We start from the raw sequence: 12,316 nt of genomic DNA on the forward strand, positions 1-12,316 counted from the left end.
GAAGACAACATTCATCTTGAGCTGTTTAACTTTAGACTGAAGAGCAAATAGTCTCATATTCTGGACATATCCTGAGATAGAGAGGTTATGTATTTCTTACAAATAAATATAAAATAAGCTTTTAACTAAGAATAATAAATATGAATAATAAAATAACTGTATAATAAAATAAACGCAACATGATACACACAGTTCACACAGCAGAATGTTTAAAGCAAATGTTTAAAGTTAGATCATGTAGATATTTGTCTGTTGTGATTATTTAGCAGTGTCGGCACCGACTAAAATTACTGGCAGAAGCATTTCTCCAGCCAATAAGATCTGATCTGATTGGCTGGCTTGATTCGCCTTCTAAAAGTAAAGGAGCTCAAAGGTGTTTATCAGTACTTCTGTTCACAGGAGACCAGACTCATACAGGAAGAGCTTTAAGTATGAAATAATGATTTACTCGTTTTTAAAGATAGTCACGACACATCTGAGATCAGTTTAAGGCACACTGTAGCAATTATAAACAAGAAGAACCGTGATTGGCCGATGTCAGTTAGATGGTTTATTATTATTCTCATATTCGTGTCTGCCAGTAAATGAAAGTTTTACAAAAGATTAAAATATGTGTTTGTTTCCAGCAAGGAAATCATAATACTGGCCAGTTTGGACAAACACTGTAAGATGTGTGATATGATTCATTCAGAGATCATTACAGTATTAACAACATTAATACAAATATAAAGACGGAGACGACTTTGATCTCATTTTAATTTAACTTTACAAGAGCTTAACAAATACTTTCTCTGAGAGAGACTGACCTTCATTCAGATATTAACCTCGTAATATATTTGAGAAACAAATAACAAGATGAACAAGAGCTAATCTTATTCTATATGTAATATATTCTATAATATCTATAATTTGAAAGAAAGACATGTTTACTATAATATCAATTGATTCTTTCTTTTATTTTTTCACTGCCACTCCTTTTTTAATTGAACACTTAACAGAAAGCTTCATTGTTTTAGTAATCTGTGTAGTTGTTACAGCAGAAGCCCTGACTCTGTGCTGATAACACTGCTGGGTTAAAAACAACCCAAGTTGAAATGGACAAAATGGGTTGTTTGAATGGGTCCATTTACTGGGTTCAGAAAACCCAATTTCTGGGTTTGTCCATTTTCAACCCAACTTGGGTTGTTTTTAACCCAGCACTTTTTAGAGTGTAACACTCAGCATTCAATCTTTATATTAATATGGCTTCATTCGGACAGTTCATTGAAATGCATCAGTGTTATCTGCAGACTGAAGACTGTTTCTGTGTTTAACTTCTGTGATTCTTTGTGTTTAACTTCTGTGATTCTTTGTGTTTTCTCACAGATTTGGAAAAGAACGGAACAAACGTTCCTTTGAATGCTGAGACTGCCAACAGTGATGCTTCATAGTCACTGTAACAATACACACATTAACAGTGTTAGTCGAGTGGTGTTTGCTTTTGAGATGTGCAACTAATAAGTGAAGACGTTAGTGTAATGTATCTTAAATACAGAAACATGCTTTCATTCATTTTGAAGGTGATGTAACAGTTTGCCGTTTGCACTGATCATGATGATGATGATGATGATGATGATGATGATGATGATGATGATGATGATGATGATGATGATGTTTTCTTGTTTTTAAGAGTCAGTTTGACTGATTTGGTATAATTTATCATGTTACGTTAAATAAGAAGGTTTGATTGTTACACTTTTGCAGAATATTGCAGAAATATTCTCAAACTGAATTGTGTAAATGCTTTATTTATGTTTGCCTGTTTTATTTGATGCTCTTGCACATTTCACATTTTGGTTTATATTAAATTATTAATGCTTAAATATGTAAATGGACCATGTAAGAATAGACAACGCAATGTTTTTTTTTTAAATAAATCCATCTCTCTGTCACCTAATAAATGTGAATGTGTTAAATGTGAAGTGACTGAAGGACTGAAGTGTTAAACGCTCTTAACATCGCTCTGATATTCTGTGTTCATACAGGAGTTATAGATTTACTGTCTGAACATTTCATTCATTCAGCTTTTGCTTTTTTATAATATACATTCTGGCAATTATCGCTCCAGTTTTTTCTGTTCTCATTGTGGATGAGTGTTATGAAAATAAAAGCTTGTTTTGCCATAATTGTGTTGAATGTTTGAGTTCAAGTTAGACACATAATAATGATTAAAAGATTTAAACGTACGGATTTATATTCATTAAAACTCTTTTGTTTGATTATTGCACTTATCAATAATCAATTCACTCAAATATAAATGCATGCTACACATTCCACGTTTATGCGTTTCTCATGATTTAATGAACAGACACAATATTTAGTTGTGGCCAAAAGTGTAAATTGATATCAGTCTAAACTAAAGGAATCCAGAAGCATGATTTAATTCAACAAATATATATTAGATTTATTTACAGTATAAATGTCAGGACAGTGATCAGTATGATTTATAAAGGAACAGAATGACGGAGTTTGATCATTGATCTGTGCTGAAACATGTATAAACCACCGTCGTCATTTCAGATTTCTGAAAGAAACACAAACACAAAAGGTCAAAGAAGAAACACACACCTGATGTTTCAGAAGCAAAACCTGCAGGAGCTCAACATTAATAAATGACAGAAATCTGCTTCAGATTCATCAATAAATATCACAGGTTGTGAGTCAGTGTTGTTATGGTCTTGGGACTTTTATTATGACATTTTAGAAAACAAGAGCAGCTTTCATAGCTGACAAAATAAAAGCACGTGTACTGTGGCAATAAAACCGAATAAAACATGTTCAGTATCAGGACAAGAGCAAACACGGCAGACATTGAAGTCAGGCATTAAGCAGAGGAGACATGATATATTAATAATGGAATAACAGCATACACTTAAAAAAAAGGTACAAAAGCTGTCCCTGGGGCCGAACCATTTGAGTGTCATTTCACAAACTTGTTAAACATATTTGCCAGTATTTAGTGTCCAGTGTGCAATATTACAGATTTTAAACGGTGGTAAGCTAACATTCTATTATTATATGTAATGCAATACATTTTTTTTTTTTTTTTTTTTAAGAAGCTAAATGAATCAATTTAAATGTCACTGAGACACTTGTGTTTGGAGCGTTGCAAAGCTTGAGTCTCGTCTTCATGGGTCTGAACTGTAATGACAGAAATGTTCAATAAAAACATTATTTTTCTCTAGAATATTGTTGCTTCACTGAAAAAGACTGGAGGTGCACCGACAGTAGCGTCTTTGTGTTTCCTGCAGATCCAGAACGTGATGATTACAGCGACGATCATCAGAGATCCAGCGGCGGCAGAGATCAGCACTATCAGAGAGACTGAAGCTGGAGGAGGAGGAGGAGGAGGAGGAGGAGGAGGGCCTGGAGGTGTAACGGCAAAAGAGAGACAGTCATTAGTGTAAGTTTGATCTATACTGTACAACAAAAGACAGACAGCAGTTTAGTAAATAAATGCTAACCTGACCACTGATGAACCTGAAAGTTCAGTGATGTTGATATGTTCAGTCTGAAGTCTGATGAGATTAAGACTTTTTTGTATTTTTTATCACCATGGCCCCATTATGCTTTTGGCCCAAAGAATATGAAGAGGACAGTAAATTACACTGTAATTCTCTACTCACCATCAACAGTAAAAATGAATCTCTTGATTATCTCCTCATCCTCAGTCACGATACTTAGTTGATAAAGTCCAGAGTCTGTGTTTCTGGTGTGTGTGATGGTCAGAGATCCGGTCTGATTGTCCATCTTCAGTCTGTCTCTGAATCTCTCATCATCCTCATATTCAGGACTGTCACTGATCGCTCTCCTGATTCTGGCTATACGTCTGTTCTCAAACCTCCACTCTATCCATTCATATGTCTGTTTTCTATTATTATCACTGAGTAGAGTGACAGAATCTCCCTTCATTACTGAAACTATCTTCACTTCATGTGTCTCAACACCAAACACACCTGGAGGACAAGATTAATACCAACTCATTCAAATCCTCTGAACATTTTCAACAGTACATTATCACTAGAAGTAACTCGCCAAACAGAAAACACAAACACAACAAAACAAGTGTGTGCAACATCATCTCCAACAGTTTATGATAAAAACACTCTGATCTGAAAACTATGAGTAGGTTTATAAAGAAACTCTTCAGTCGGGGAGAATAAACTCCTGTGTGTCACAGTTCATGTACGTGAACGCGCTTCACACTCTGAGAGTCACATGACACAGTCCATGAAAAATAACATTTATGAAATCAATGTAATAAACCCCTTAGCATTGTAAGCAAAGTTCCCACCGAACTATATAGTTACTGTTATCATTATAAATAATCTTCTAAAACACAAAAAATTGGATCTTGCAACGGTGCATGTTTTGAGATTTTAGTTTTTCATTAGGCCTAGTTGCTCAATGCATCGTCCTGAAGCTTTAGCAGTTTTATTTTAGGAACGGTATCTAGTATGGCACATACAATATGGTCATCGTGTTTAAGAAGCGTATGACTAAAGTTCACACATTTGCTGGTTTGATCGTGTGAAGCGATATTTCATCTATTTTTGATAGTTTCTGAGGCGTCATTTCACACTGAATAAACATTTGTTACTTTAAGGGCCAGTGTGCCACAACTTGACTGTTTGACTGTCATTTCAAGCAGAAACAATTCATCATTTTAAAAAGTCTTTGGAATCAGATGACATTGTGCATTCACAATCAACTACGGCATTTACATGGCAATACCAGTGCAGCATTCTGCAAAAGCCTGTTTAATTTTTTCTAACTTCTCATTTCACAGAAGCAACATCCTGTAGAGCATTTTGACTGTGTCTATTTCCGTAGAAAACAGCCTTCATGAGCTCGCCTTATTTGGAGCTGATATAAACTGGTCTCCAAGCATCCAAAACCACAAACAAGACCAGCAGAACTCAGCTCAATGTCCACTTGAGACTAAAAACACCTTAGGCTGGATTTGTCAGCAGGCTAGGAAATATATTTTATAAATGTTTTTGATAAAATGTATATACTTTCATATGCTCTCAGATCATCTTCTGGGGTTGATATAGGCTTCAAAGAGAATCTAATCATTTCACAAATCTTTATTTTCTGTAAACAAAATTAAAAAAATTTAAAAAAAAAACTTCTGAGGCTTTATCATCGTCGCCCTCTAGTGTCCTGATGCGAGAATGTCTCATCAGTAACGGCTGATGGTGACCTCAGCAGCCACACCCACTACAGCAGAGACAACCAATCACAACACAGGGAAAACATCCTAATACTGTAACAGAACTGCTCAAGTCCTTCAAACAGGTTCCAATAGTTGCAGCCTTGCTTTTACAGACTAAAATACTAGTTTGAACAGAACAGGATCAGAGTGTCTCGTTCTTTGTCTTCAGACCTCAGATTGTCCACTGGTCTTAGAACAGATGACGCTCCTGGAGCTCCCTCTAGTGACTGAACATGAAAACACACTTTCTGCAACACCAGGATGTTGGAGCTTTTTTTTACTGTCTGTGTTGCAGTCAGATAATGTTGTATACACTGGCAAATGGTGTTCTAATCGCAGAACAAATGCCTTACAACAGAGGAAAACGTGGCCAGAGCTTGATGTTTTCTGTTCGACAACATTAGGTTTTCCAAATTTGGCAAAAATGTTGATGAAGTGGCGGTGAAGCTATTATCATATTTCTTTTACAACAACGGCAAAAGTCATCAGAAGCCATTGCAACATCTTCCTCGAAATCAAAGAGAATTGCTGTCAGAGTCTCAGATATTTCTCTCGCTCTGCAATCGTCATCTCCTTCATCGCTCTGATTGGTTTTAGGTCTATCCAATTGCGCCAAGAGGCATTCGAGCGACGTCTGTTGGTGACGTCCCTTTGGAAATGATTTGTCTATGAAGCTTTGCCAGACCATAACTCAGTTACTACTGAGAATGGTCTGGTTTTAACCAGGCTACGGTATGGGTGCCCTTAGTTATCGTTCATGGTGTGAACGGGCCTGTCAAGGTCTTTACTATACTATATAGTACAGAAGTCAAATAGTTGATAGTGAACTGCTAAATCTCCAAAAGATCTACCACAATAATGTATGATTGTAGGGATGTCATGACAATTTCAATAACTTTTTAAAAACATGAATTTTCTTACCACTTTTTGTCCATTTTGTTTGTAGAATGTTGGATCTGTAAGTTATTTCTTCATTACGGGTCCCAATTGTTTGAATAATAATGAAGAATAAACTTTTAGTAATCACAAGAAATCTATGTTTTCTATGACTAAAAAAATCGAATGAAATCCTGGCTGGACTTATGAGGGTTATGACCATGATTATGCCTACTGTTTATATTCTGAATATGAAGAGGACAGTAGAAATTACTGTAATTCTCTGTACTCACCATCAACAGTAACACTGAATCTCTTGATTATCTCCTTACTCCTGATAACGGTTCTTAGTTGATAAAGTCCAGAGTCTGTGGTTCTGGTGTTTGTGATGGTCAGAGATCCGGTCTGATGATCCAGTTTCAGTCTGTCTCTGAATCTCTCATCATTATTATATGTACTAATGTTCATGATCACTCTAGCGATGCGAATGTTTTCAAACCTCCACTGGATCTCATCATCTCTCTCTATGTCTGTCAGTTCAGAGTTTAGAGTGACAGAATCTCCCTCCATCACTGACACTGACTTCACTGCATCTGTGTAACCACACACACCTGGAACACAAACTTAGTTAGATATAGATGAATGATCTTGGTTTTATATTAATAAGTTATTTTCTAAATCTAAACGTTTTAGTTTTGAACCAAATTGTCTTAATGTTTAGCTGTGCTTCACTGAAACAGAAGCATCTCATCACACTACTATAGGCTACATGTTTTCAGATGAGAAATCTGTGCATCAAAACAGTGATCACAGACCTGGATTCAAACTACATCTAGTACAGTAAGAACTGACACCATCTTTATCTGGAAATAATGCTGATTTAAAAAGCAATGAAGGATTAGTCAATAAACCAAAAATCTACTTACCAATCAAATGCCATAAGCACACAAATAATGAAAGTATTATATGACGCATTTTCAGTTGAGCAGATCTATAACTGTTGGAAAAAAACAACACGCCTGAAGTCTGAAATAAAGGCTAAACAATGTATGAGTGGCATTGGATCTAAACAGATATCTTAAAATGTATTTAGGCTATATGTTAACGGGAGATGCAGAGTCGTGTGTGTGTGTGTGTGTGTGTGTGTGTGTGTGTGTGTGTGTGTGTGTGTGTGTGTGTGTGTGTGTGTGTGTGTGTGTGTGTGTGTGTGTGTGTGTGTGTGTGTGTGTGTGTGTGTAGAGTCAGTTTGTGAGACTTGTGATCCAAAGGGCTGGTTTAGACCGTTCTGCACAATTCTGTGTTTCGTACTTTCGGTTTCATTAATTATTCCTGAGTTTTCCAGACCTCCACCACTGCTCTGTAACTGAGAATCATTTTTTTTTTTTTTTTTTTTACCAATTTCATAATTAAGTTTAAGGATGATTCTGTGCAAAACTATTTTCTGCAAGCCTTTTTCAAGGTGAATTAAAGGGACAGTTCACTTTGAAATTAAATTTTGATATGTTTTAGCTTACCTCATGGGCATCCGAGATGTAGGAGTATTTGTTTCCCCAGTAGTTTCAATTTTGATTATTTTAGGTCAAGCCGTTCTTGTCTGTGCCTCACATAATGCAGGTCTATGGTCACCACCTTAAAGAGCATACACAGAGAAGTCCAAATTAAACAATCCCCCATCGTAAGTACACACTGATGGCCTAAGACACGAAACGAGCGGTTTGTGTGAGAAAACGAACAGTATTTATATCGTTTTTACCTCTTGTACACCACTACGTCCGACTGATCCGAGGGCACGCGTGCATGTTTCCTGTGGTGTACAAGAGGTAAAAACGATATAAATACTGTTCGTTTTCTCACACAAACCGCTCGTTTCGTGTCTTAGGCCATCAGTGTGTACTTACGATGGGGGATTGTTTAATTTGGACTTCTCTGTGTGCTGTGTTTGTAAAATAGAATTTCATCTCTGAACTATAATGTCCGACATGTTCACTCAAAACTCTTCTTTATCTCTGAACTATTACAGATGACTAAACTGTAGGAGGCTGATCTGCATCTCTGTATCCTGCCTATAAAAACATCTCATTTACACACACACACACACACACACACACACACACACACACACACACACACACACACACACACACCACAACATCACATATTTGCATTAAGACTAAAACGCCAGTGGTTCCACATTGGATAAGAATCTCACTGAACATAGGGGTATAAAATGCTCTAAAAACCACATTTAACATAAAAGTGTAATTTGTGAAGCGAGTATTAATTTGATTGGAGACACGACATATATGAGGTTACATGAAATAGAAAGTTGCTCTAAGACATAAACAAAATTTTACAAGAGTGTTATATGCGTACATACAATTATGTCCTGGGGTGCATGTTCATTTATAGACGTTTTGTCTATAACTCGAGGCAAAAGTGTGTTTTGCAGACTTGTGCAGGCCTGTCTCATGTGGCCACATTCTTTAGCGCCATAAACCGTGATATCAGTTGGTTTCCTGGGTAACCGAGGACCTTTCTCAGGAAGGCTTTCTAGGGGAAAGCATTTGGCTATTGGCTGAGAATAAGTCAAATGTTAATTTCATTACCCTAACAGGTTGGATCAGAGAACATAATGTGAAAGGAGCATTAGACTATGTGGGAAAAGCTGCTGCACATTGAGAAAGACTGAATTATATGTCAAATGTTTGTAAAGTCATACACCCATGAGCCTTTCATGCTTAAAGCTTTACCTGATTAAATCATGTTTTTATACTTCATATATCCATTATTTTTGCCTGTGGGATACCATGAAAATTAAACTTAATTTATAATTAAACTTATGTATTGACCCGGAAGTATGCAGATGTCTTGTTGGTGCTGTTGCCATGGTGAATCGTAATTTCGGAGCTCCATTGATCGTGGCTTTTCATAGTCATGGTGCACGCGCTTAACTCAGAGTCAGTCTATTCAGAGTTGATTGAACTTCTTCAATTCAGCTGTTCTGAAATCAAAAACTACATAGCAGTAGTCCATGTTAGCCTGACAAGCCAGACCCACATCAAGATGTTTGGTCTGGAAACTCACCATTGACAGGTCTCAATCCGAGGGGCGGGATAAACGGTTGTCTTTCAAACTCCCTCTGCACGCGATAGGATCAATATTAACCAACGAAGGTGAAGCGGAGCTCGTTGACAGATTAAACATTTCCCGTATCCGGTCGGCAAAACTCAGAACACATCTTCCCTTTTTAAGAATGACTTCAGTCCCGTTCTTTGTTCTTTTCTCAGAGAAAAGCTTAACTCCAAGTCTTCCAGAGTCGCGGTCAAAGCTGATTCGAAAGACCGCCGTTCGCCAGTTTCTGTGTTTACTAGAAGCACACAAATGCAACTCTGCCGTCATTATGTTAAGCCCCGCCCACAGACTCATACACTATATGATTGGCCCGACAAGAGTTTGGCGTTTACAGCTCAGAAGGGTATTGAGAGTTGCTAGACGACACTCGCGGCAGATTAGATTTGTTGCTGCTAGGGTGCGTCTAGATTTCTAAGCTAAGTCCATAGTAGCCTACCTTTAGAATTTTACTTCTGGCGACTGCATTTCACAATTTATAAAAGTTGTGTTCATCTGTGAACATTATCTTGATGGACAAAATGTGTAAGTATCATAAACTTGTGTTCATTACATTTTTTGTTTTTTTTTGTTTTTTTGCGATAATCCAAAAGAATATGGGAAAATCTTATTGGGTTTTGGTTAAGGTAACCAGTGTGATGCTAAATGCCGATTGACCTACAAAGTGGCGTCATACCTGCACCACTCTGTTCGTAATGCTTGTTAAATGAACCTAGATCATATAACCTTGAAAGACTGAGTGAAGATACGATCCTGAAAAAAAAGGTGGAGCCCAGAGCACAACCACATGGACCGCGACCAATGGCAGTTCAAAGGGGTTTATCCAGAAATCTGTTTGTAACTACAGAATCAAACTCCAAACGAACTTCGTTTTGGCTTTTGACTTCCATTTATTTTGAAATGATGTCACTTGTTTGTTCACCATTCTCACTTGAAGTTTATTAGGGCCTTAACAACAGGACACTAAACGAGTTCAGGCAACTGAGAACTTTGTTCAGCCAATGGGTTCAGCCAATGAGAAAAACTGTAATGTGTCTGTTTTGTATTGCAATAGGTAACACTTCAAAGTCAGAAAACAGTAAAGCTAACGGCTTAGTTCAATTTAAAAAATCAAATATCTTTGATTATGCACATAGAAAAATAGGGTGTCAAAATCGTACCTTTAGCTTGTCGCTGGGGCAGTACCCTTAAAAGGACATCTTTGTACCTGTTTTACTCCTCAAAGGTGCATATTAGTACCTTTGAGTACAAATGCGTACCTTAAGGTACTACAATGAACCTTTTTGTGGTAAAAATGGTACAACGTTGTTGTTTTTTTAGGGTACTGCCCCAGCGACAAGCTGTTGTACCCCTAAAGGTGCAATTTTGACACCCTATTTTTCAGTGTGTGTTTATTCCTTTCACTGGCATAATGATCACAAACTGGTGCACATCAACATATGTTTATATTGGGTCTGTGATACTGGATATCAATGTTAAAACTGTTAATAATGTAGACAGACAATAATACTATGAACCCAGACAGCTCATTCAATCTCAGTCATGTTTAGGTTAAAATATAATTTATTAGGCATTAAAAGAATTAAAACATTGAAAACGCAAAGATGAAATCATTACTCAGGTATTGCAAAAAACAACACATTTTCTTGGTACAAAGAGATTGAGTAGGCCAAAAAAAGAGTTGTTAATAAAATGAGTAACAAGCTGAACTGGTGAACACAATTAGGTAAAAACCATTGAGACATCTCTCTTGGTTTACAAGATGATGAATAACAAGTCAAAAATAAATATCATATACACTCAAAATATAATATAAGTACAGTGCATTGTAGGCTGTATACTCTACAATGAACAAATCGTATTGCTCGGAACATTTTGCTTTCCATTTGTTAACAGTACTGACCACTCAATGGATTTTGACCGGTTGCAGGTTCATATCAACAAAGAACAAGAATTAGTATCACACAGACAAAGGACAAGTTTGTGAGATGCAGGGTAGGGTACAGTTCTGTAAAAATCAGCCTGATCTAATGGAAATGCATATCTATAGCACAAATTATATTTATCATCCGATTATACGCCAAAATGAGTTTTTATGTGCATATATTACGCAGTTTTCGAGTGCATAATACGCATTTTATAATGTGTTATGTGCACACACTCCACACAACTAAATCTGCCCAATGGGGTGACAATGCACGTACAGTTTTTCTCAGTCGCTAAAACACTAAACCCTATTGTCTGAACCAAATGCGCAGTTGCCTGAACCCACTGACTGAATCAACATTTGGCAATGGATACAATGGATAGAAATGTGAGAGGAAGAGTACTGTACACAAGTGGCAAACACATAAGAGTTCTGTTTTGTCTTTTTGTACAAGTGCTAAATGCACAGGGTTTTTTGTTGTTGTTGTTGTTTTGCAACATGCATTTAGCCTACAGTGAACAACAGACATTTATTTCTCCAGCTTCATGTCCTGAGCATTGTGATTTCTATTTTTCTACGTAGTGAAAATGTAGCAAGGTTTCAGAAATAGTGTTTTAGAAAAACTATAAAGCAACGCTCTCCCACATATTTTGCTATTGTATCTGCGCTTATTTCCGTAGTTGGTGTAAGCGGCAGCGGGTGGTTATATAGATGAGAAATGTAGTTTTCTTTCATCTTGCTGATAACATTTGTTTAGTCGTTCGGCAACCCTGCAGTCAGAACCACTTTAGGCAACCCACCCTTACACCAGAGAAAATTACTGTTAATTCGATCAACAACTTCTTCCTGACTAAACGGAAATTATTACTGCCGACATTCCTGAGCTGCACACAATCAGAGGAAAGCAGCTGGAAAAAAGACAAGCTACAGGGGCCCCTAGAAGGATAGAATAATATGTGAAAATGAAACTGACATGGCCAAGTAAGGTGACCCATACTTGGAATTTGTCCTCTGCATTAAACCCTTAAATAAAGATGTAAAATGTTAATCATTGGTTAATTTTATATGAATTATTTTTTCCCTTTCACGGATCCTGTGATACAGAAGTCTTCAAACATTGCAGACAA

At 36.9% G+C, this 12,316-nt stretch overlaps 1 long non-coding RNA gene across 1 annotated transcript; it reads left to right on the top strand.

The window, feature by feature from the left end:
- The first annotated feature begins 253 nt into the window (after nt 1–253).
- Nucleotides 254–1,904, top strand: LOC137040140 (uncharacterized). Its single transcript, XR_010897862.1, has 2 exons — nt 254–664; nt 1,366–1,904. It is a non-coding gene; the product is annotated as an uncharacterized lncRNA (long non-coding RNA).
- Nucleotides 1,905–12,316: the final 10,412 nt, after the last annotated feature.

The sequence above is a fragment of the Pseudorasbora parva genome, chromosome 14, assembly GCF_024679245.1.
Source record: "Pseudorasbora parva isolate DD20220531a chromosome 14, ASM2467924v1, whole genome shotgun sequence".
Classification (NCBI taxonomy): domain Eukaryota; kingdom Metazoa; phylum Chordata; class Actinopteri; order Cypriniformes; family Gobionidae; genus Pseudorasbora; species Pseudorasbora parva.